Genomic DNA, 25,116 nt, shown 5'->3' on the forward strand with positions numbered 1-25,116 from the left:
AGTTGGACCATCATTTATTTTTCAACAGGACAATGACCCCAAACACACCTCCAGGCTGTGTAAGGGCTATTTGACCATGAAGGAGAGTGATGGGGTGCTGCGCCAGATGACCTGGCCTCCACAGTCGCCAGACCTGAACCCAATCGAGATGGTTTGGGGTGAGATGGACCGCAGAGTGAAGGCAAAAGGGCCAACAAGCGCTAAGCATCTCTGGGAACTCCTTCAAGACTGTTGGAAGACCATGCAGGTGACTACCTCTTGAAGCGCATCAAGAGAATGCCAAGAGTGTGCAAAGCAGTAATCAAAGCAAAAGGTGGCTACTTTGAAGAACCTAGAATATGACATATTTTCAGTTGTTTCACACATTTTTGTTATGTATATAATTCCACATGTGTTAATTCATAGTTTTGATGCCTTCAGTGTGAATCTACAATTTTTATAGTCATGAAAATAAAGAAAACTCTTTGAATGAGAAGGTGTGTCCAAACTTTTGGTCTGTACTGTAGTTGATCAAATGAAAGACACAGAGCAATTTTGGTCCGAAACAAACTTTTCAAAAATTCAGTGGACCTGAACCAAACCGAGTTTTGAGTGGTTCACAAATCTTTAATGTGAAAAAAAACATTTGCATGAATGCTCTTTACCAAAAATGTACCAGTGAAATTGTGCCACGAATCGCTTCATATGGAGTAGTGGGGGGTGATTGTTGTATGTAAATGCAGCTCTCACATCCTCTGACAAGTATGCAATTGTCAGGAAGCAAGAGTTCTTTCCCAAGCGTTGCCTGCTCAGTTGGTACATACAAATTTGCCATTAGTGGAAATTATTCACAATTTACAACTATAATAAAATAAAAATAAAAAACTGTGCATTACTGTTAGTTTATTACAGGGAATCCTCTGCTCCAAAAAAATAGGGATATGGAAATTTAGTAGCTGTAAAATATAATGTAAAGATTTTTCAAGATGTACACTGCAAATTTAACTTCCTATATGGGTATGAAATACCAGACTAAGTATGCAATGGATAAAGGAAAACTCCTGCTGATTTTGAATTTCAAGTTCTAAACTTTAATGCATAACACTCAATCATTTCAGAAAGTAGACAAATGTGTTTAGCATATGTCCAATAACTTATTTAGTTTTTACTTACTCAGCCAAACAAAATAAAATTGTGCATTAGAACACTATGAGAATCAATTCTTGAGCTGAATAATCAGTATTCCATACATGTCATTTAGGATGTCTATGTATCTAAAAAAATACAAATTATTAACTTTCATATGATGTAATGTGTAGCAAAATTTGAATAGTATCATTCCCTTACGTCCTCAACAGCAGCACAGATGGGGTTAACTGCCCCTGTGGACTGGTAGGACCGGCGGAATTTTAATGAGCCCAAGAACCAATAAACGATCTTCAGCTCCCTGAAAGGGAGGAGATCACACCCCAGCCCACCGTGTTTTTTTCTGTCCTCTGGACAGGTGGACTGGCGTGTCGCTCCCTCTTTGGGAGCTGAAGATTGCTTAGGGGTTCTTTTTTCCCTCCTTAAAGCTTAGCTCGCTTTCTATGCATCTCAGTGCCTTTATTTTAGGCCTGATCATGGCGATTTCGGTCTGGGGTACCGTTGGGGAGGGGGGCGTCCCCTCCCCTCTTCTTTCATCATCTGTAGACGGTGCTCTGTTCCTCTGTTACCGCATGTGTGCGGCGCTATGGGCGCCGCCATTTCCCGGAAGTGACGCGCCTTAGGTGCGCTACGTCACTTCCGGTTTTCCGAAGCGATGCGGTGATGTATAAAACTCACCTTTTCTTAAACTGGCTCCCTAGAATGACATCCTGGACTTAGGATTAGTCTGGGGAGACATTTTTCGTTTAGGTAGAGCCAGTATAGGCTCTGGTTTTTCTGAGTGCTTGCTTTGGCAGCACATATACAAAAAAAAAAAAAGGGAGTGGTGCTGATCTCGTTTCAGGAACCCGCCCATTGGGCGGGGTTTCCTCCTTTTAAGCGCCCAGAGCCCATCAGTCAGTGCTCTGGTTGCGTTGCTTTCACAAGTTAGCTCCAGAGCTCTCCTGTGCTTTGTGATATTCCTGCAGTATTGCTTTGCTTGGGTTTTGTACTTCCTCTTCTTTCAGCTCTATTTCTTCTAGTGCTGGTGGGCCCCCTTAAGGTCTGGTTTTCTCCACCTCCTGATGTTGTAGGTGTTATGACCTGTTTTGTTTCTTCCATTACAGACTATGGCTTCCCCTAAGGAGGATCAGCGGAAGGCTGGGGCCAAGAGGAAGCATTTAGCATGTTACGAATGTAACACACCCCTAGTTGACAGCTGTCCTTACTCCAGATGTGAGAGTTGTCGCACGGCATCCACGGAACCCACGATGCAGGAGATGTTCCAATGGACCAAGACATACGTGGATGATTCCATCAAGGGAGTAGTTCAGCTACTTAATGAGAGGCTACCAGGTCCCTCTCAGACTCCCATGGAGGTGGTCGCACCGGTCGAAAGACCTACCCCCTGTTCAGTGGGGTCTTCTTCTTCTGAGGAAGAAGAATCTACTTCTTGCTTTTTTCCTCCAGAAAAGACGCAGAAGTTACTCAAGTCCATCAGGTCGGGGGACCAGGATGTTGACATGGGGGAGTCCTCCGATCCCGCCGGTCGGACACAGCGTGTCTTTAGAGCGGATGAGACCCTCCTCTCTGTGATGCGCACAGAGTGGAAGAAGCCTGAGAAGGGTCCAGTGCTTACCAGAAAATTCAGACTCATGTACCCGATGGCTAAACCCTTGGTGGAATCGTGGGGTTCCGTTCCCAAGGTGGACATGGCTATAGCCAAGTTGTCCCGGCGCACTCTAGTCCCTGCAGACGATGGGTCTAGCCTGCAGGACCCCCTAGACCGGAGGGCAGAGTGCACCCTTAGGAGGGGTTACGCGGCGGCCGCCGCCTCCGCATCTACTTCCATTGCGGCCACTGAGGTAGCCACCTATCTACGCTCTAGGCTTAATCAAATCCAGACGGATGTGGACCAGAGCGTATCAAGAGACGACATCCTGGCAGCCTTCAAGTCAGCCAACCTGGCTATGGACTTTTTAGTTGATTCCTCCCAGATGCAGCTAAAGCTGGCCGCCAAAACTATGGCCCTAGTTTCAGCTGCCCGCAGACCACTCTGGCTGAAACCGTGGATTGCGGATAACGCATCCAAGTTTAACCTTTGTGGGCTCCCCTTCGAACCAGATAGGTTATTCGGGTCCGAATTGGACAAAATAATGGAGGGGCTCTCCGATAAAAAAGGGAAGAGCCTCCCCCAGCAGCCCTTTCGGGGACGCCCCAGACAGGAAAAGAAGGGTGGAGGTCGTTCTGGGCAGCAGTCTAGGCGCAGAGATTGGGGGGGGCCATCTCGTAAATATCCGAGACGCCCCCGCAAACCCACCAGGGAGGCAAAACCCTCCTGACTATGGGCCTCCTCGAGGCTCTTGGATAAGCCCTGCTGCCCCTGCAGTGTCTCCTCTAGATTTTCCCGTACCCCTCCCCCAGATTCCCGTGGGGGGCCGTCTTACCCATTTCAAAGACTCTTGGAGCCGGTTGATTGCAGACCCCTGGGTCCAGGACATAGTTTCCGCCGGGTACCGGGTAGATCTTATCTCTCTCCCCCCAGAGAGATTCATCGCCACACGAAGCTTCGGGTCTGCCAAACAGGTGGTCCTAGAATCTTACATTCAGGACTATATTTCCAAGGGAGCCCTGGAGGAGGTACCGGCAGGGGAGAGGGGCCTAGGGATTTATTCACCAGTGTTCCTGGTTCCCAAGAAGACAGGAGATCTCCGGATGATCATCGATTTGAGATTCCTCAATCGATTTATAAGGAAAACAAGGTTTCGCATGGAAACCATAAGGTCAGTCAGCCATATCCTCAATTCTGGGGACGTCATGGCTACTCTGGACCTCAAGGATGCGTACCTTCACATTCCGATCCATTCCGCTTCCCGGAAACTCCTCAGGATCGCGGTCCAGATCTCAGGGGTTTGCAGGCACTTTCAGTTCGCCGTGCTTCCCTTCGGAATCTCTTCTGCCCCCCTCATCTTCACCAAGGTGGTGGTTTCGGTGGTGGCAGCTTTGAGACTCCAAGGACTGACTATTATTCCTTATCTGGACGATTGGCTTTCATAGCCTCTTCAGTTCCGATCCTTACCCACCATCTTCAGGTCGCAGTCTCCTTTCTCTTCCGCCTAGGCTGGATTATCAACTGGCAGAAGTCGAATGTGAGCCCATCGACTTCAATCCATTACTTAGGATTCGTGGTCGACTCTGTGGAGATGTCCCTCCGGTTGACTCCAGAAAGGAGAGCGCGGATTCAGGACCTGGCAAAGGTCCTTTATGTCCCTCGTCGAGTCTCTATCCGGACTCTCATGAAGATGCTGGGGCTCATGTCAGCGGCTGCGGATGCGGTCCCTTGGGCGTTATGGCACCTCCGTCCTCTTCAGTCGGAGGTCTTACACCTATGGAACGGCAGCCCTGCGGGGCTAGATTCCCTGTGCTCCCTGTCCGGTCAAACCCGAAATTCCCTCAGATGGTGGTTTCAGCTACCAGCAGGGAAGTCTATGACCCAACCAGCTTGGGTCATATTGACTACAGACGCGTCCCTTGTAGGCTGGGGCGCTCACCTGGACGGATCCCCAATTCAGGGATCTTGGTCTCCTCTGGAGCGGCATCTTTCCTCCAATCTTCGCGAGATGCGAGCTATCCGGCTAGCCCTCCTTCACTTTGCGCCTCAGATCCGGGGCAAAGCAGTGAAAGTCCAGTCAGACAATATGACTGCTGTCCTCTATATAAACAAACAGGGAGGCACAAGATCATTGCCCCTTCTGTCAGAGATCGGGGTAATTCTTCGGTGGGCAGAGCTGAACCTTTCCCATCTATCTGCCGTTCATATTCGAGGCTCCCTCAATATGATAGCGGACCGCTTAAGTCGAGGATTACCGACCATGGAGTGGTCTCTGCATCCGGAGATCTTCAGGCAGCTAGTTCACAGATGGGGTATGCCAGAAGTGGATCTCATGGCAACCAGGTTCAACGCCAAGGTGATGAGGTTCTGTTCCCGCTACAGGGAAGACAACCCCCTGGCGATAGATGCTCTGTCAATACCGTGGAGGTTCAGGCTGGCTTACATCTTCCCTCCCTTTTCCATGATACCGAGGGTATTGATGAAAATCCGTCAGGATCAGGCCTCGGTAATAGCCATCATACCGTTTTGGCCCAGAAGATCCTGGTTTACCCAGCTCATTCAGATGAGTCGGGGACAATACTGGAGACTCCCCCCGGAGCAGACCCTGGTGTCGTGGGACACTCACCTCTGCCCAGATCTGCACAGGTTCAACCTGACAGCCTGGAGGTTGATCAGTCCCTTCCCAACATAGAAGGGCTTTCCGAGTCGGTCCTGAGAACTTTGTCGCATTTCCGAGCAGAGTCTACAAAGAAGGCCTACTCCAGGATCATGAGAATCTTCGAGGCATGGTGTGATTCCAGACAGGTGGCGTCTGCAGATCCGCCCCTTCCTGCGATACTTCAATTTCTTCAGGATGGATTAGATAGAGGCCTATCTCCAGCTACCTTGAAGGTACAGGTTTATGCCATCTCGGCCTGTCTCAACAGGCCACATTCTCGGGACCCACTCATCAAACGCTTCCTGAAGGGAGCTGAAAGACTAAAGCCTACTATACTGAAACCTATCCCCCAGTGGGATCTTTCAGTAGTGCTCAGGGGGCTAGCATCTCCCCCCTTCGAGCCCTTGGAGGAGGTAAATTTTAAATTTCTGACTTTAAAGATGGTCTTTCTTCTGGCTATAGCTTCAGCCAAAAGAGTTTCTGAATTGCAGGCTTTTTCCGCAAATCACCCGTACATTATTTTTCTACAGGATAGAGTACTCCTGAAGTTTTTACCTTACTTCAGGCCTAAGGTGCCTACTTTCCAGAACATCAATCAGGTAATATCTTTACCAGTTTTGTTTACAGCCTCCTCCTCTGATACTCCAGCTAGAGACCCGCTGGATATTTCAAGATGCCTCCAGATCTATTTGGATAGATCTAGTGAGTTCAGGAAAGATGAGAATCTTCTTATCCTGTTTGCCGGTAAGTCTAAAGGCCGTAAAGCGTCTAAAGCCACCATTAGTCGCTGGATCAAGGAGGCCATTTTGGAAGCTTTCGTCTCCCAATCCTTAGATCCTCCCGAGTTTGTGAGGGCCCATTCTACTAGGGCGGTCTCCACCTCGGTTGCGGTGAGAAGACTCCTCCCCTTAGAGTTGATCTGTAAGGCGGCCTCCTGGAGCTCTGAGTCAACCTTCATCTCCCATTATAGGATAGATGCTAGGATGGCAGAGTTTTCGGCTTTTGGGCAGACTGTTCTTAGTTCTGCCAGGCATGAGGACCCTCCCTAGGGGATTCTTCTTGCTATCTCCCCATCTGTGCTGCTGTTGAGGACGTAAGGGAATCGTTAATTTCTAACGATAATTTGTTTTCCCTTAGTCCTAACAGCAGCACACAAATATCCCACCCTAAATACATTATGCTTGTTAAAAACACGGTGGGCTGGGGGGTGATCTCCTCCCTTTCAGGGAGCTGAAGATCGTTTATTGGTTCTTGGGCTCATTAAAATTCCGCCGGTCCTACCAGTCCACAGGGGCAGTTAACCCCATCTGTGCTGCTGTTGAGGACTAAGGGAAAACAAATTATCGTTAGAAATTAACGATTATAGCATGAAAAATAAAATAAAAATATGTAATTTTGACTAATTTTATGTTAATACAAAGCCATTGTGAGAGTGATACTTTTATAAGCTAAACTGCAGGAATCATATTGCAAGCTTTAAGAGCACAGAGTTTCCTTCTTCAATCAAAATTACAAATTAAAGATTGAAAAGCAGGCACAATATTTAGAGGATATACAAGAAGACATGTACATGGGAAGATTTATAATTAAGATAAGAAAGAGGAATAAACATTGGTTTTGAGTGTGCAGATTAGAGATTTGGAGTATGGTTGACCGAACCAGAACTGTAAAGTTTGGGTTCGTACCCAACTTTAGGGTTTTTGTACCCAGACCCGAACACAAACTTTTTCTAGTTTGGTGTCGGTGACTTAATGGCGCTTTTTGAAAGGCTGCAGGGCAGCCAAACAACAAGCTTTTAACTAGTGTGCCCTTAGAAGCCATCACAGCCATGCATACTAATGGCATGGCTGTGATTGGCCAAGTGCAGCATGTGACCCAGCCTCTATATAGGCTGGAGTCATGTAGCACCGCATGTCACTCTGCTCTTACTTGTTTTAGAGAACTGTAGAATTGTTGGACCAAGGAAGTCCAAGAAGAATGGACAAAATGAAGGGCGCAAAACCACAACCAATAGTCAAAGAACTAAACTGAAGTTTCTTTGACTATTGGTTGTTGTTTTGTGCCCTTCATTTTGTCGGTTTTTCTTGGACTTCCTTGGTCCAGCAATTCCACAGTTCTCACACTCACCAGATTGGCGGTTTGGCTCCGACCTAAGGGTGATTGGACAAGACTGGCGGCACCAACCAATCCCCACTATTTCTCATCCTTCATTGTAGTTTTACCCAATTAGGTGCAACCCCAACAGGTGAGTATATTACCTCCCCTAGGTGAGGGAAAATAGTACTTTACATATTCACCCTATGAGCGCCTTTCTCTTTGTTGCCAAAAAAAACCTCTTGCTTGTAGGAATAGGATGCTGCTGCTGTGAGGGAGAGATTAGGAAAGACTCTGATATCTGCACTTGGTGTGAAGTCAGCGTTCTACAGCGTTTTTTGTTTTGGGGGTGCAATGCAACATTTTTTTTCCCTGCCCTGAGCCCAGTGAGACCGAATTGTTTTTTTTTTTTTTATCTGTCCGTTAGGTAGGTGGGCGTCGGCAGACATTTTGTGCAAGAGCAGTGCACCAGCACTGCATATGTGCCAGGGACAATCATTTAATCCTGTTCTTGTAGTTGAGTGTCTGACATATACCCATTTTTAAAGTGCACCTGCACTGCATATGTGCCAGGGGAAGGAAAAATAATACAGTCTGTGAGTTCAGGGACCCAGGGTGGTGAGATATCCCCATTTTGTTTTCTGTAAAGTACCCCTGTGCTGCATTTCTGAAAGTGAAATATAATCATTTAAATCCATCTGATCCATTGTGGGGTGACATATTTACATTTTTTTGTTGTAATGTACCTCTGAGGCCTGCACTGCACATGTGACAGGCAGGCACATAAATACAGCAACTCCATCTGTTCCATTGTAGGGGTGACATATCCACCATTTATTAAGTTAAAAACCCCTGTGCTTCATTTGTGAGAGTGAAATATAATCACAATTAAATCCATCTGTTTCATTTAGGGTTAAAAAAACACCCTTTTTGGGGGCAATAAAGTACCCTTCTGCCCTGTGCTGCATTTCTGACAGTCCAATGAAACCGCCAAATACTGCAGTCAATTTTTTTGCTGAAAAATTCAAATTTTTGTTGCTGTATAGCACATTTGCGGCCTACGCTGCGTTCCTGTCAGTCAAATAAAACCATTAAATACAGCTGTTACATTTTTGGGCTTCAAATTCTCATTTTTGGCTGTAAAGTACCTCTGAGGCCTGTACATGTGACAGGCAGGCACATAAATTCATCAAATTCATCTGTTCCATTGTAGAGGTGACATATCCACCATTTTTTTATGTTGAAAACCCCTGTGCTTCATTTGTGAGAGTGAAATATAATCACAGTTAAATCCATCTGATTCATTTAGGATAAAAAAAAAAAAAAACTACTATTTTTTGGGAGCAATAAAGTACCTTTTAGCCCTGTGCTGCATTTCTGGTAGTTAAAGAAATAGTGAAATCCATCTGTTTCATTGTGTGTGAGAAAAAAAAATAAAGTATTTGCAATATAGCACATTTGCTGCCTGCACTGCAGTTTAAAAAACTCGTCTGTTCCATTGTTGGGTGGCATTAACTCATTTTTTCCATCCAAAACCCCCTGCTCTGCCTAGGTGACAGGGACCTAAATTTCTAAAATTCATCTGTTCCATTGTTGGGTGACATTAACTCATTTTTGCTGTCAAAAAAAAAACCTGCTCTGCATTTTTCACAAGGAACTTAATTTAGCAAAAACATCTGTTACTTCGGTGGGTGACCACAAAAAATGAGGACAGCGTCAAACAAGGGACGTGGCCCTAGTTGTGGTGCTGCTGGTGTTGGTGGAGCTCCTGTTGCAGGGAGACAACGTGGTCGATCTGTGCCAGCTACACGCACAAGTGAAACACCTTCCTCAGGTGCGAGTAGGTGACAGAACCTTCAGCGTTATTTGGTAGGGCCGAATGCAGCTCTACGAATGGTGAGGCAGAACAAGTACAGGCGCTAATAGATTGAGGGTCTGACAGTGCCTCCAGTTCCTTCACATTGTCTCCCAGCCAGTCCACTGCTGAAAGATCAGAGATGGCACCTGCAGCCCATGGCCATCAGTCTTTCACCTCACCCACTTGCAAATCAGGCAAGCAGTCTGAGCCCCAAGTCATGCAGCAGTCTTTTCTGCTTTTTGATGACTCTGCTGGCAGGGTTTTCCAGGGCCATCCACATAGCCCTGCCCCAGAAGTGGAAGAGATTGAGTGCACTGATGCCCATTTGCCCAACCACTTATGTTTCAGGATGAGTACATTGGAGGACCACCGCAGCACGTCTCAGATGATGACAAAACACAGGTGCAAATTGCTGCAGCTTTCTGCAGTGTGCAGACCGACAAGGAGGGCAGGGGTGAAGACTGGGTAGAAGATGATGTGGAGGACAAGGAGGTCCTCGACTCCACATGGAATCAAGGTCATGCGAGGGAGCTGGGTAGTTTGGAGGAAGAGGCAGTGATTGCACAGAGCCACCAGCACAGCAAAAGAGGGAGCAGGGTGCAAAAGTGGAGCGGCCATCCCCTAGACAGTACGCCTGCTACTGCCCACCGCACTAAGGGACTGAGAGCACCAAAGCCAGCTCCAAGGAGTTCCCTGGCATGGCAGTTCTTCAGACCATGTGCTGACAACAAGACACAAGTGGTTTGAATGTTGTGCAATCAGAGCCTGAAGCGAGCCATAAGCTTTCTAAACCTGAGCACAACCTGCATGACCAGGCATCTAAGTGCAAAGCACTAGCTACAGTGGAGTAGACATGTCAAAAAACAAGAAAGGTCTCTGGCTCCTCCTTCTTCCTCTTCTGCTGCAGTCTTGGCCTCTTCTTCCCCCTCTGGAGTGACAGTGGCACCTGCCACCCAACAAACAGAGGATGTGGCAGCAACGCCACCACCTTGGTCACCAAGCATCTCCACAGTGTCCCATGGAAGCGTTCAGGTGTCTATCTCACAAACACTGGAGCTAAAGCGGAAGTACCCCCTACCCACCTGTGATCCATGGCCCTGAATGCCAGCATTTCCAAATTCCTGGACTTTGAAATGCAGTCATTCCGTCTGGTGGACAAGGCTAGTTTTAAGAATCTGATGGCGGTGGCTGCCCCACAGTATGTTGTGCCCAGCCGCCACTACTTTTCCAGGCGAGCCATCCCTTCCCTGCACAACTAAGTGGGGGACAAAGATCATGGTGTGCACTGCACAACGCCATCACCACATAACTACAGATATGTGGACCAGTAAGCATGGTCAGGGACGTTATATATCCCTAACAGCACACTGAGTAAATGCAGTGGCGTCTGGGCCTAAGGTGGATAGCAGTTTGGCGCATGTCCTTCCACCACCGAGGATTGCAAGGTGTTTCTATTTGCCTTATGTTGCTTCCTTCTCCTACTCCACTTCCTCCTCCTCTACCGCCTCCTTAGCCGGTCAGCGTAACACCTTCACCACCAACTTCATCACAGCTTGGGGGAAAACGACAGCAGACAGTTTTGAAACTTATCTGTTTGGGGGATAAACCCCACATGTGCAGTAGCTGTGGACGGGCCTTGAACAACAGACCGATGAGTAGTTGGTGCCAGTGAGCCTCAAGCCCGGTCTGGTGGTGTGTGATAATGGGCAAAATCTCGTAGAAGCTCTGGGACTAGCCGGTTTGACGCACATCTCTTGCCTGGCGCATGTGCTGAATTTAATTTAACAACTTTACCCACCCTCACCACCAAATTTTATTTCAGCCATTGACCTCCCTTGGATGTGGTATCCCTTTCTAAGGCTCCCTCTCTGGCATGGAACCCCAATTCCCCGTTACCCATTATAACCATTGTAGGCGCATAAAAGAACAACAAAAGTTGATTTGGAAGATATCCAAATAGATTGTGGATGCCACAGACGTGCGACCAGGCAGAAGTTATCTAGAGTCAACAAAGCGGCAGCTGGGCCTCTCCTGTATAATGTTTCCTAATCCAAAATACTGCAGTGACAATCCTGGTAATTTTGTATTACTCATTCCAATAACAGGGCTTCTTAGGAGTCCTGTATTGTTATTTATTGTCAGTACTTCTCCGAGTCGGGAGTGGGTAATTGCCGCGTGCCTCCTGCCTTCCTTCAATTTTTCTGCTTTAATAACTTGTCCCACATCTACACCTAATCAGATTTAAGCCATTGACCTCTTTTGGATATGGTATCTGTAATGGAAGGTGTTACAGAAAACTAGAAGACACAAATGAAGATCTGACTGACTTGATCCAAAACTAAGGAACCAATGGGTAAGCCCTGTAACAACCCTAGCTCTTTCCCTTACTGCTAGGCCTATGCAAAAATCTAAATGATAGAAAATTGCATACCCTCGTTCCTCGACTGTATGACACCTGTAAACACTATAATAGTGAGGGGACACGACCACCGGCTCCCTACACTTAATATGGAGGGAGTCAGGGTCACCGAGGATCAAGCAAACAGGAAAACACAAATAAATGAGCAGACTTATCTGTAGAAGCATTAGTTGTAGCATCCAGCATGCACACACTCCAGGAAGTTGTATAAACCGCAAAGTGATGCAGTATGGGAGGGGATTTAAAGGGATGCAATCAGTGCAACTAGATGACGGCTGAGAGAGGGAAACGAGATGACAAAACAAAAGCAAAAGAAAAGAACCTCAAGTAGGAGGTTCTGAAGAACGTCTGTCAGAGCTTCTCAGATGTCTGGCAGTGACAGTACTCCTCCTTCTATGAGTGGACTCCGGACACTCAGAGCCCACCTTCTCAGGATGGGACCTATGAAAAGCCCTGATGAGACGAGTGGCCTTAATGTCTGTTACTGGGACCCACATCCTCTCCTCAGGACCATAACCCTCCCAATGAACGAGGTACTGGAGAGAACCGCGGACAACATGAGAGTCCACAATCCTAGAGACCTGAAATTCAAGATTACCATCAACCACAATCGGAGGAGGAGGCAAAGAGGAGGGTAAAATGGGTTGGACATAAGGTTTTAATAGGGACTTCTGAAAAACATTATGGATCTTCCAAGTCTGAGGAAGATCAAGATGGTAGGCAACAGGATTGATGACGGACAAGATTTTGTAAGGCCCAATAAACTTAGGACCCAACTTCCAGGAGGGAATCTTCAATTTGATATTCTTAGTAGACAACTACACCAGATCACCAACATTTAGGTCCGGACCAGGCACATGTCTATTATCTGCCACACGCTTATATCTCTCACTCATGCTCTTTAGATTATCCTGAATCTTTTGCCAAATAGATGACAAAGACGAGGAGAATCTCTCCTCATCAGGTAAACCAGAAGACCCCTCTCCAGAGAATGTCCCAAACTGTGGATGAAACCCATATGCACCAAAAAATTGTGACTTATCAGAGGACTCCTGATAACGGTTATTTAAAGCAAACTCAGCAAGGGAGAGAAAAGAACACCAATCCTCCTGATTCTCTGCCACAAAACAGCGCAGATATGTCTCCAGATTCTGATTGACGCACTCCGTCTGGCCATTCGACTGTGGGTGGAAAGCAGAAGAGAATGACAGCCGAACCCCCAAGCGAGAACAGAAAGCCTTCCAGAATCTGGAAACAAGCTGCATGCCCCTATCAGAGACTATGTCTGAAGGAAAGCCATGCAATTTGACAATGTGATCAATAAATGCCTGCACCAGCGTCTTAGCATTGGGCAACCCAGGAAAAGGAATGAAATGCGCCATTTTGCTAAAACGGTCCACCACCACAGTCTTCCCCGAGGAACGAGGCAGGTCCGTAATGAAGTCCATGGACAGATGTGTCCAAGGAAGGGAAGGAATGGGTAACAGGAGGAGAGGACCTGATGGCTATGAATGAGGGACTTTGGCACAAGCGCAGGTCTCGCAGGCTGCCACAAAACCCTCAACCGACTTACGAAGCGCAGGCCACCAGAATCTCCGAGCGATAAGATCCACTGTGGCTCTACCCCCCGGGTGCCCAGCAAGGACAGTATCGTGGTGCTCCCTAAAAACCTTGTGTCTTAAAGCGAGAGGCACAAACAACCTCCCAGGAGGACAAAGATCAGGAGCCTCTGCCTGGGCTGCCTGAACCTCTGCCTCCAATTCAGGATAAAGAGCAGAGACCACCACACCTTCAGCCAAAATGGGACCCGGGTCTTCAAACTTCCCACCTCCCGGAAAACAACGTGACAGGGCATCCGCCTTCACATTCTTAACCCCAGAAATTAAACTTTGAAAAGAACAAAGACCATCTGGCCTGTCTCGGGTTCAGAAGCTTGGCTGACTCCAAGTAGGCCAGATTCTTATGGTCGGTAAACACGGTAATAGGGTGTCTGGCTCCCTCTAGCCAATGGCGCCATTCCTCAAAAGCTAACTTGATGGCCAACAACTCCCTATCTCCCACATCGTAATTTCTCTCTGCAGAGGAGAGTTTCTTCGAGAAAAAGGCACACGGTCACCATTTGGCAGGAGAGGGACCCTGAGACAAGACCGCACCCACACCCACCTCAGAAGCGTCCACCTCAACTATGAAGTGCAGAGAGACATCAGGTTGTACCAAGTTGGGAGCGGAAGCAAAACTCTCCTTGATACTAGAAAAGGCCTTATGCGCCTCTACCGACGAGGAGGAAAAATCTACCCCCTTTCTACTCATATCAGTGAGTGGTTTAACAACAAATGAATAATTCAAAATAAACTTCCTGTAATAATTGGCAAAACCCAAAAAACGCATCAGCGCCTTCTGATTCTCAGGAAGCTCCAACTCAAGCACAGCGCGGACCTTCTCAGGGTCCATGCGAAAACCAGAATCGGAGAGAAGAAACCCCAGAAATTGAATTTCTGTAACCGCAAACACACATTTTTCCAGTTTAGCGTACAATTTATTCTCCCACAGGATGAGCACGACCTGACGTAGGTGGTCCTTATGAGTTTTGAAATCAGGAAAAAAAAATCAAAATGTCATCTAGATACACTAGTACAAATTTCCCCATTAAATGATAAAAATTCTGTTCACAAAGTGCTGAATGACGGATGAAACATTAATCAAACCAAAAAGCATAACAAAATTCTCAAAATGGCCCTCAGGGGTATTGAAGGCTGTCTTCTATTTGTCTCCTTCTCTGACCCTGACCAGGTTGTAAGCCCCTCTTAAATCCATCTTTGAAAAAACTTAAGCCCCAACAGTCTGGTTAAACAGGTCCGGGATCAGAGGAAGCGGATAAGGGTCACAAATTGTGATATTGTTCAGCTCCCTGAAATCCAGACATGGTCTTAAAGAACCATCTTTTTTCTTAACAAAGAAAAAAACAGTGGCAACAGGTGACTTCGAGGGTCGTATGTGTCTCTTTCTCAGGCTCTCAGAGATATAAGCATGCATAGCGACCCTTTCAGGTTGGAAGAGATTGTATAAACGAGATTTAGGCAGCTTGGCGCCTGGGATGAGATTAATAGGGCAATCGTACTCCCTGTGAGGGGGCAGTTCCTGAATAGCACTCTCAGAAAACACATCCAAAAATTCAGAGAGAAAAGATGTTTTGAGGTAATTCTCTCTGCAAAAGTCACTCCAACCATTTATTTGCCTTGCTTGACAACCAATGGTGGGGTTATGTTTAGTGAGCCAGGGTAGCCCCAACACTAGAGGAGTAGGCAACCCGCTTAGGACGAAACATGACATATCCACAACATGAGCATCAACCACAGTCAAACGGATATTGTGAACTATGCCCTTTAACGATTTCTGAGAAAGTGGAGCGGAATCAATAGCAAAAACAGGTATATCCTTTCCCAAAGTGCATACCTGGAAACCATGTGTTATAGCAAATAGAATATCAATGAGATTTATAGCTGCTCCACTATCTACAAAAATCTCACAAAAATTGTTCTTGCTCTCTAGCACCACCCTGGCAGGTAGGACAAAACGGGAACTACAAGCAAACGGAAAACGTTCAATTTCCGCATCAACCTTGCCAATAGTAACAGATGGAACGTTTTTAGATGATTTTTTTTTTCTTTTTGTTTCTTTATTACTCTAAAAAAACTGCCTGAATCTCCTAGAGGGACAAACATTTGCCAAATGATTTATACCTCCACTACAGAAACAAACCCTCCTCGGAGAGCTGAATCTTCTATTGTCAGAGGCAAGCAAACCCAGCTGCATGGGCTCCTGCTCAGAGGGGATTGAGAGAGACTGAGACCCCTGCACACTGAATGAGACCGCCACACTGTCCTTGGACTGAGTATGACAGGAAGGAGTGATCTCTCCTCTCTCTCTAAGACGCCTGTCAATAGGAACGGCCCGAGACATGGCAGAGCCCAAGGAGGTAGGTCTCTCATGAAAGGCAAATGCATCTTTTAATCCCTCTGAAAGACCATGGCAAAATTGACTTCGGAGTGCAGCATCATTCCAACCAGTATCAGCTGCCCATCTCCGAAATTCTGAACAGTATATCTCTGCAGACTGTTTACCCTAGCATAAAAGACATAGTCTAGACTAGCCAGAGCAATATGATCCGGATCATCATATATTTGACCCAGGGCTAAAAAAAATTAATCCACTGAACGGTGGGGCCGTGCCCCCACCGGCAGCGAAAAGGCCCAAGACTGAGCGTTATCGAGGGGGCGGACCTAGCGCCGGAGTCGGATGGCTGTGTGATGTGAAGCTCTGCTGAGAACGATTCCCTCAGAAGCTCTAATCTTCAGCTGTTTATGCCCAAAATGGTCAAGATAGGTGGCCCTAGGCCTGCTGAGGCCCCTGAACCTCCCAAATCGACTTCTCAAGCGGGAGGAATGGAGAAATTTATTTAAAAAGCGGCGCAGACTTATGCAAGCAGAGAATCCAAGATGGCGCAGGAGCCTCCGCGCACACCGAGAAGCAAACAGCAAGCTGAATGCACTGCTGAGAAGGTGAGAGACGACTCCCCTGAGGCAGACACGCTTGCACTCTCCCGGTCCTTCTTAAAGAGAGCGCTGTCTGAAGCATTATAACCGCTCAAGACCGACCTCAATTCCATTAAAGAGTACATGAGGCACATAGGGAGAAGGGTGGAGGCGCTTGAAGAAGCTAACGTTGCCCTTACCTCACACCAAGCGGTGGTCTCTGACTACCTAGGGGCCCACCAGAAACATCTCAATACCCTCTATTTACAACTTGAGGATCAAGAAAATAGAAGCAGGAGAAACAACCTCCGCTTCAGAGGAATATCTGAGTCAGTGGGCACGGAGGAGATTTCTGAGACGGTGACACAAATATGTCTGCAGCTCCTGGGGCCTGACTCAACACATGAAGTTCTTATTGAACGAGCCCACAGGGCATTGCGCCCCAAGCCTCAATCCACAGAACCTCCCAGGGACATAATTTGCAAGTTCTTGCACTTCCCTGCTAAAGAGGCAATCTTGAATGGAGCCAGAAACGCCCCTCAATTGACATGGGATGACCACCCGATCTCCATATTTCAGGACTTAGCCCAATCCACACTTAAAAAACGTAAATCCCTGAAGCCGCTTACAGATCTATTGAGGAACATGAAAATCATGTACAGGTGGTTGTTCCCATTTGGACTGTCCTTCTTTCACGATGGTCGCAGAGTCTCCATTCAATCCTATGCAGATTTGGATAAAGCGTACGACATCCTGCAAATTCCGACGCTCCCTATTGAGAACTGGGACTTAGTGAGAGATATCTCTGGATTACCAACTCTGACTTCGGATGGCCCGTGGGAGACCCCTCGCACTCAAAGGTCTCAAAAGATTAGAAGAAAACGCCAATCATCGTCCTCAAAGAGACTGACACTCACGGACGACTGATGCATACTATGTGATTTCTCCCAATCTCCATTTGGGAAAAGGTCATATTGTTTTGTTTCCACATAGTCACTCTTTTGACAGTTATTTTGCCTCCTAGTTCTAGTATAATGTTGATAGGATCTTATTACTAATTACTTCTACCACTTACTTTTGCTTAGAAGTGTCGCAATGCTCCCCCTATCTTTAAGATATTGTTTGGGCGGAAACTGGTGCTTAAACTTTTCTCCTTAATGAGGGATCGTCATGGTTGCACTCTAGTGAGAGTAATGCAATTCCCCCCCTTGCCACTGACTTCAGTTGGCTATCATAGCTTAGTACCAGCTTGGTGCTATTGTTGGTTCTGTTTATGTTTTTCCTTTTATTTTGTTAACTAAAATTGTATGCTTCATTTGCGGTTATGCATCCACTGATCTGCGAAAACCTCTGCCTTTACTGGAATCAGCGCTTACCTCGAGGCGGCATCCTCCCCCCACTCTGGTTGGTTGATTTCACACATTTTTCACCCACATTTTTAGCTTCATCCACTACTTACATCTCTTATGACCATGTATCATTTAAGAGTGGTGACTTATAATGTCAAGGGTTTGAGATCCCCATCTAAGAGGTGCCAAATCCTATCCCAATTAAACAGAGAGAGATGTTCTGTAGTCTTCCTGCAGGAAACTCACTTTAAACATGGAAATTACCCAAATCTTTCCTTCTCTAAATTTCCTACCTGGCACCACTGTGGGGCTGGGGGTGCCGCCTCGAGAGGAGTTAGTATTGGCTTCCATAGAAGCCTACCCTTTCAATACAATTCACATGTTCAAGACCCTGAAGGCAGGTTCCTAATACTTAAAGGCGTGATAGGCTGTTCACTCTATACCCTTGTGAATGTATACGCTCCTAATACGGAACAGATAGATTGGCTAACTAAATTAATTACACTAGTGGAAGCCCATAAAGAAGGCATCCTAATTGTGGCCGGAGATTTTAATTTAGCCCTCAACCCGCTATTGGACACTACCTCCAAAAAATCGTCCGTCTCCCAAAAAGCCCTTAGTTTTCTTCAGAGTAAACTTCTCGAGCTAGGGGTCACAGACATATGGCGTTGTCTCAACCCACAGGGACTAGACTACTCCTTCTACTCCCCCTCTAACAGATCTTACAGTAGGATTGACTACATCCTTATTTCTAAGGAACACCTACAGCTATGCTCGCTTGCCAAGATCGATGATATAACACTGTCTGACCATTCTCCTATCTTTTGTGACATACACCCTCCTATTAGATCGCATAAGAGATCGAACTGGAGATTTAACGAATCCTTGTTAGGAAATGAGAAGCACGTTGCCAGTATCTCCACCTACCTTGAGGAATACTTTTCAGTCAACAATACTGATGATATCTCCCCCCAAACACTTTGGGATGCCCACAAGGCCTTTATAAGAGGCAGGCTGATTAGCCTCTGCTCCTTTCTTAAAAAGCAGTCTGATAAAAAATCTTTCCACCCTATTGTCTAAAATACACACCCTGGAAAAAACACATAAGCAATCACTGATGGCCCTACACCTCTCAGAACTTACCTCCTTAAGGACTGAATTAAAAAATCTACTTAATGAAAAGTCCGCTAAATACTATTTATCCGCACAGCAGAAAGTCTTTGCCCATGGAAATAAGGCCTCTAAATTTGCGATGCAAAGGATTAAGCAGAGGAAGACCTCTCGCTACATTCAAAGCATTAGATCCTCACAGGATACCTTATTATTTAAATCTAGTGAAATTGCTGACCAGTTCAGGAGGTTCTATGAGTCTTTATATAATCTCCCCCCCCCCTCTGCTCTCCCGGATCCCTTACTGAGTAGAACCTGTAACATCAATGTATTCTTAGCCTCTCTTAAACTGCCATCGCTATCTATGTCCCAAAAGGAATCCCTATCTGCACCCTTTACTATTTCGGAATTACTAGCTGCTATCAAGTCGACCCCAAAAGGTAAATGCCCAGGCCCAGATGGGCTCCCCATAACTTATTATTCGACGTTTAAAGACACTCTCCTCCCCTTCTTGCTCCCAATCTATAACCTGGCCTTAGACAAACATCCACTTTCAGCTGACATGACAAAAGCCACCATTACAGTTATCCCTAAACAGGGCAAAGACCCTACCTCCTGTTCAAATTATCGCCCTATTTCCCTGTTAAATGTGGACCTTAAGTTACTTTCCAAAGTCTTGGCCACTAGATTGCAGAACCTTCTACCCCAGTTGATTCATTCAGACCAGGTGGGTTTTGTGAAGGGAAGAGAAGGAAAAGACAACACCACCAAGGTTTTAAATACATTGTACTACGCCTCTCGTAAACCCACTCCCCTAGTTTTGCTCGGCACAGACGCCGAAAAAGCATTTGATAGAGTGGATTGGACATACATCTCTTTAACTTTATCCAAATTTCAAATACCGGTACCATTTATCGATGCTATCTTTTCCATGTACACCCACTCTTCGGCGTCTGTGTCGGTAAACGATACCCTTTCACCTAGCTTTCCCATTAGAAATGGGACAAGACAGGGCTGCCCACTTTCCCCTCTTATTTTCGTCCTAGTGATGGAGACGTTACTTCAGTCTTTTAGGCAGAATTCTGATATTAAAGGTCTGCAGGTTGGTGGCCATGATTTCAAATTGGCTGCGTTTGCAGACGACCTATTAATTATTACTACCAACCCCCAGATATCCATACCTGTAATTTTATCTAGTCTTAACCACTTCGGTGCCCTGTCTAACTTCAAAGTGAATGTAACCAAATCCAAGATAATCCACACAGGCCTCTCCCCACAAAGTGTCCTTTCACTACAAAAGAATTCCCCTTTCAATTGGCAGACTCAGCAGTTGACTTACCTGGGAGTGAAATTATCCCCAAATCTGGGAGACCTATTCAAAATTAACTACAAGCCTCTCTTATCTGCATTGATAACCCAAATGGATTCCCTAAACTTTCCCTACCTGTCCTGGTTTGGGAGAAAAAACATCCTTATGTCACTGGTAATACCTAGACTCACATACTTGATGCAAGTGCTTCCCATCGAAATCCCCAAATCCTACTTCTCCTCTCTTAATAAACACATCCGTAAATTTATCTGGCAAGGCAAAAAACCACGTATTTCTTTTGAGACCCTAACTAAATTGAGACCAAACGGAGGAATAGGGCTTCCTGACCCAGAGACATATATGAAAGCCATTCAGCTAGCCAGGGTTGTAGACTGGATTAGAAACCCTCCCCACAAACAGTGGTTGGTTTTGGAGAATGCTTTCCTACCCTCCCCTATCAGGGCCCTCGTTCTGGCTGACAGACCCCCTCCAGCCCTCAGCTCTATACGTAATCCCTTGATTCGGAATACTTTAAAGGTCTGGAGGTGGTTCTCGACCAACTTGGGGGCTCTGACTCTCCCTTCTCCTTACATCTCTATAAAAGATGTAGTGGCCCTAGCTCCCAAAGACCTGAGAGATAGCTGCCCCCCTTCCCTTGCAAACCTAGGGCTTGAGGTTTCAAAACTACTCAAAGAAGATGGAGGTATCCTTTCGGATCACGAAATATGTGACCTTTTTAAGGTTGCTATTAAGAACCCCTTTTTATTACGTTTTATTAGAAAGGAATCGCTCCTTATTGCAAAAAAAACCTCACCGACACAGGACCTCCGGTGGTTTGACAAGATGATTGGGGCTTCTTTATACCCCTCTAAGTCCATATCGAATATATATAAGCAGCTTAAATCTCCCCACTCTTCCGTCAAACCAGCTGCGATTGGGCTCTGGGAAAGCGACTTACAGCGAAAGTTCACTTCTTCTGAGATATCCAGTATATTGATCGCTCCGCACAAGATTTCTAGGTGTATTCTTATCCAAGAAAATAGCTATAAAATCTTGATGCGCTGGTACAAAACACCAGACAAGACTTGTCTCTACAGCCCCAATCATACTGACATTTGCTGGAGGTGTGGTAAAGAGAAAGGTTCTTACTTTCATATTTGGTGGTCCTGCGACCTAATTAAACCTTGGTGGTCCAACATTGTTAATCTCTGCAACCAGATTTGCCAGACCTCTTTCCCCTGCACCCCGGAGGTTGCGCTGCTTGGCCTGGGTCTGGGAGGATCTAAGTCTCGCAAATCTACCCTATTTTCATTTATGATAGTCGCTGCTAGACTGTTGATCCCTAAATTTTGGCTATCTGCAGACAATCCTAGTCAAGATCACTGGATCAATAGACTCGACCAGATATATAGACTAGAGGAAATCTCCCATTGGGAACAGCGGACCAGACATATCTTTCTCCAGATCTGGACCCCATGGAGGGTATATAGAAAGTTTGCTTAATTACCAGGGGTTGACCTTTGCTCTATTAATTCCAATTGGGTAAGCGATCTACATACTCACATGATCTGAGCTGCCTGTCTTAAAGAGGTTCGCAGGTCATTGTCTTCCGTTATCGAGATTTTCGCATGAGAGTACGCTTAACTTTAGTTCACGACGCTTGCATAGAGATGTATCTTGATTGTTGTTCTACCTATCCCGTAGAGACCTGATTGGTCCTCTTCTTATCTTATGTATACTTTTGTTTTTATTATTATTTTTATTTTTATGTTCATTTTTATTTGATTTTGGTTCACATTTATGTCTTCTGTTGTTTTATTGTATTGTTTCTATTTTTATAGAGATTGTGCTATCTAGACACCCGGTCTAGTATTGTGGACTTCTTATGATCATTTGTACAATCTCATCAACCGTAATAACGCATATATATGTGTATATGTGTACTATGAAAAACAATAAAAATTGTTAATATAAAAAAAAAAAATAGACTGAGCTTTATCCCTGAGCAGCGAGATGATGATCCCCATCCTCTGCTCCTCATCACCAGAGGAATGGGGAAGTAGGCGAAAATGGAGTTTGCAAGCTTCTCTAAAACAAACAAAATTCTCACTACCCCCGGAGAACGTATCCGGGAGCGAGATCTTAGGCTCAGAACAAACTCCATGAACGCAAGCTGAACCGGTCACCTGAAACTGAGATACAGATTTACGGAGATCTGCTACCTCCAATGAAAGAACCTGCATGTGTTCAGTCAAAAGTGAAACTGGATCCATGCTTGAGATGGTTTTGGCGGTTTATAATGTCACGGAAGGTGTTACAGAAAACTAGAAGACACAAATGAAGATCTGACTGACTTGATCCAAAACTATGGAATCAAAGGGTAAGCCCTGTAACAGCCCTAGCTCTCTCCCTTGCTGCTCAGCCTATGCAAAAATCTAAATGGTAGAAAATTGCATAGCCTCATTCCTCGACTGTATGACACCTGAACACCCTATAATAGTGGATGGGAGTCAGGGTCACCTAGGATCAAGCAAACAGGAAAACACAAATAAATGAACAGACTTATCTGTAGAAGCATCAGTTGTAGCATCCAGCATGTACACACTACAGGAAGTTGTATAAACCGCAAAGTGATGCAGTATGGGAGGGGATTTAAAGGGATGCAATCAGTGCAGCTAGATGACAGCTGAGAGAGGGAAACGAGATGACAAAATGAAAGCAAAAGAAAAGAACCTCAAGTAGGAGGTTCTGAAGAACGTCTGTCAGAGCTTCTCAGATGTCTGGCGGTGACAGTATCCCTTTCTCAGGCTTTCTCTCCGGCATGGAACACTGATTCCCCGGTCCTCGTGATCACCATGGTAGGCGCATAAAAGAACATCAAAAGTTGATAGGGAAGATATCCAATTTGATTATGACGTCACGGGGACGTGCAACATGGTGGAGCAGTATATGTGCACACAACTACACATACGAACTGATGGGTTTGCCCCCTTCAATTTTTGGGTCTCTAAATTGGGCACATGGCCTGAGCTTGCTCTTTTAGCCTTGGAGGTGTTGGCCTGCGCTGCAGCCAGTGTATTGTCTGAACGTTTGTTTAGCACGGCAGGAGGAGGTTATCACAGACAAGCACCGCAGCCGCCTGTCCACAGCCAATGTGGACAAGCTCACGTCCATTAAAAAGAACCAGGCAGGGATCCCACAGGACTGGGCCGTAGCTTGTGCAGAATAGACATGTATACCGGACTCACCCAGCCATTGTTGTACCCCAGCGCACTTTATTTATTTTATTATATATTTATATTGCCCAATGTTTTGGGGTCTACCCAAATTTAAACAAAAAAAAAATAAAAAATACAAAAAATAAAAAACTGTGTTGGCTACCTCCTTCCACCTACACCACCACATTCACCACCTTCTCAACCTCCTACTCCATATGGACCTCCTCCTTTTAGATCAAGATTATAATTTTTTATTTTTACGTATTTTATGTTATTTGAAGTCATTTCCCTAGCCACATTTGTTTGCAGAGCACATGCTCTTAACCACATTTTGCTGGATTTTGCAGCCCTCTAGCCCTTTCCATGACTTTTTTAGAACCATTTTAGTGCTCCAAAGTTCGGGTCTCCATTGACTTCAATGCGGTTCGGGGTCAAGTTCGGGACGTCGAACCCAAACTTCCAGGTGTCCGGTCAACTCTAATTGGGAGCCAAAATTAGGGAGGTGTGAATATTGTCAATGCAGTGGCTCATAACTCCAGGTTAAAGATGAGCAAACCACTCAATATTCAGTTTGGTTCAGGTTTGCCAAATTTTGTAAAAAGTTCAGTTTGGGCAAACCCAAATTAGCTCCAATTGCCCTGAAAATTGGTATTTAACCCTCTTAAGCCTCCTAGGACTCATCATTTATAAGAAAACTTTTCTAGTCTGCCTGTCCAGAAACACATGGGGTCAGGTAACAGGGTATGGGACAGAAACTAGCCAGAGTTTAGGTAGGCCTGAACCTTGGCATTGGGGTGGGAGCTGATTGGCTTCAGCCTGGTGAGGCACATGGAAAAACAGCTCCAACATGTTGAGGAGCCTGAAATGGCTGGAGGGTGGTGACTCTGCAGGGGGCACAGAGGGGCCCCTCTCTCAGAGACGCTGGTTGTAGGCGTTTGCTTGCTATAAGCTGCTATAAGCTACGTACATACTGTAATAATATAATTTGTTGTTGATTTTTTTCCTGGCCATGGAATCTTATAACCAGGAATCCAGCTCTTTCTGGATAACTTTTATTTAACAGAGATGAGCAAAAAACATTTTCTTGGTTCCCTTAGAGGCCTTGGTTGGGGTACTATTTCTACTTTTCTGAGGGTGCCAAGTATGCATAACGAGTATCGTAAGCCAGTCAATATTACTCTGGGTTTATGGGACAAATATATGAACATTAGTGCATCTTACATCTATAAGCATCAGGTTTAGGAAACTACAGTCATTTATCTTTACCAGACACTCACAAGGACATTGCCTGGCCTACAATACTCTGCATATGCACTGCTCATTCTAGGTGTTCTCCCTCTTGAGAAATAGTACCATCCCCAGCTAACACATATACGTCTGAGAAACCAATAGTAGCATAATATAGTAGAAACCTGGGGTGAGTTAATGGAACTGGAGGATGAATGCAAGGAGGGACTAGAACAGTTCATAAGGAAAGGTGTAGGGTAAAAAAAAAAAAAAAAAAAAAAAAAAATATTATATATATATATATATATATATATACACAGACACAAAAAACTCGGAATTGTTTGTACACTAATTCCAGAAGCCTGACTAATAAAACTGTGGAATTGGAATTAGTGATGCGTGTGGAGGACTATGACTGAATGATATACATAAAGAAAATTTCTGTGTGATATCAGGAAGGGGTGAAGCAGCAGTCCCAGAATTTGGAGTAAGTCCCTTCTCCAGAAAATCAGCCAAAGTACATATGTATGGGTCCGCGCTAGGTTTCCACAGACAGGCTTTCACTCACAGGAAGATTCTATGGAGATTCCACGATGTTACAGGCATATCTCCAATAACAATCCCG

This window comes from Bufo gargarizans, chromosome 5 (genome assembly GCF_014858855.1).
Source record: "Bufo gargarizans isolate SCDJY-AF-19 chromosome 5, ASM1485885v1, whole genome shotgun sequence".
Lineage (NCBI taxonomy): Eukaryota > Metazoa > Chordata > Amphibia > Anura > Bufonidae > Bufo > Bufo gargarizans.